Consider the following 2,337-nt stretch of genomic DNA (forward strand, 5'->3'; position numbering starts at 1 on the left):
AATTTTGTCAGTATTTATATTTATGTCAATTATTGCCAGTTTGGCAAATTTTGTCATTTTTTGTTTATTTTGTCAACGTTATTTTGTTTTGCAGTTTTGTCAAGTCTTGTAATTTTTGTTAGTTTTGTAAGAATTCGTAAATTTTTTCAATTTATTTATTTTGTAAACTTTGTCGTTTGATTATTTTGTAAGTTTAGGCTTTTTCGATTTTTGTCATTTTTAACAAATTTGTCTATTAGTGCAAAAAAAATATGTTGGCAAATTTTATAAAATTTAAAAATTTTGTCACAGATAATTTCACCCAATTATTATTTCAATATATTCGGTTCATTCACTTCGGAGGTTCTTAGAGCAAACGTTGAATTATTTGAAACACATGGTTGGGCATTAGACCGCTGCAAAAAATGACTTTTTGCTCCCATATGTTTTTTCGATGCCTTCAGGGTCACCAAGCATCAGTGTCAAATTTTAGATGATTTTATTGATTCCTGAGTTAAATTTAGTTTGTGTTTCAATTTTGTATGGAAATTTGAATGGAAGAAGAATTTTTTGCACATTGAATCATTCATAAAATTCAAATGAGCTTGAAATGAAGTTGGTCTTCGATTTTTGGTTTTGACCTAATTTTTTGCTAATATGACAAGCAGCTAAACATTTCATAAGAAAAGTTTTAAGCATTTAAAAATAAAAAATCTGAATCCATTGGAAAGTATTAAAAAATGATGGACTTTGTTAGCTAGAGCTTTTAATAATGTCATGAAATGTTTCTGCAAAGGTTATATAAATCAAAAAATTCCCTATCTATGCAGAGCAGTTTTTTTGAGTTTTTTTCTTCTCATTTTACGGTTATACAGCTTCCAAATAAGCAGTCGAAAACGCTAAAATTAAGAATAAATAAATATTGAAAAAAATTGTATAAAATTGAATATTTATTCTAGGGTACAAGTTAAGTCTGTGCTGTTACCAAGGCCGTGCGAACGGGGGGGGGGGGGGGGGCTAGGGGTGGGTTTAACCCCCCCCCCCCCATGAAGATTTTTTCTAAGAAAAAATTTTCACTCTAGTAACGGAAAATTACTTGATCTCAAATGTATTTGAAAATAAGTATTAAGAAGCAAGTCAGAAATTTTTCTCGCCTCCGGCGGCATTTAGTTTTAAATCACCCTTGGCTTTAGACATTTCGATCTACGACACTATTCGACTTTTACGAATTGAAGCTAACTTTGATTCTTAATTACAATTAATCTTTTGCATAGGAACTCAAAACATGACATACAAAAACCCTAACTGCCTACCTTTTCAGAATGGGTTTTTATGAGGAACCAAATAAGAACAGAGTTTAAAACGGTTAATTTCATTACAAATGTTATGCTGATATGAAATATTCTTCAAGAAACGAATTTCAAACTAAATTTAATTTCGTGGTTTTGTTCCTCTAAATGCCCAACACAACACATAATTTACACAAGTCCACAAAATGTACTTTTCTCTGAGGTGCAATGAATTCAAAAGGTAATTTTGACTTTTGGACCCTGAATCTAAATATGCAATATTTCTATCAGCTTTTGTTCTTGAAATGACTGTTAAGAATAAGCTAAAAGTATTTGAGAAATTTCTGCACTTTTTTTACAAAAACTTAAATTAAAAACATATCATTTGAAAATAAAAGTTTAAAATGTATTATCAACTTTCCTCAAGACCTCAAGTTATTTTAAGTTTTGCATAAACAGCTATGGAAGAATAACATTTTTTTTTACATTTTCTCATTTATCACATTTTGAAGAAGATTTAAAACAAACTGAATTTTAGATATTTTTAGGCATACATGTAATCTTTTTGCAGGTTTCAGCAAATATGATAAATGAAACCAAGTTTTTTTACACTTTCTGCAGTAGTGTCAAAAATACTTGTAATGATTCCTTTCCATTTTTTTTAAATGATGAATTTTACTTTTATAGATCATGCATGATTTTCATCATAATATTATTTCTTAATTGGATTAAGTGAGATAAACAGAGGCAGAATCAGATTTTTTTTATATATGTAGGTTTGTTGGTTTAACAGTCGCAGTTGGCCGAAAGTCATTGATAAACCTACCCGCCCGATACATATGTGTTCGATATGTACTCATGAGTGGAACCTCCTTTAGTGTACAAATTATCTAACTTAGAATTTCAGATCCACAAATGTTTTCGTCAAAACCTTTTTCGTAACAACACCGAAGCAACAACCAGGTGTTTGGGAGCACTGGATAGCGACCAACGCAATTCCCTTTGACGGAGATTCAAAGTAAAATTAAGCATTATTCAGTCGTGTTTAAATGTAAATTTTTTGTTTAAG

This window comes from Uranotaenia lowii, chromosome 3, assembly GCF_029784155.1.
Source record: "Uranotaenia lowii strain MFRU-FL chromosome 3, ASM2978415v1, whole genome shotgun sequence".
Lineage (NCBI taxonomy): Eukaryota > Metazoa > Arthropoda > Insecta > Diptera > Culicidae > Uranotaenia > Uranotaenia lowii.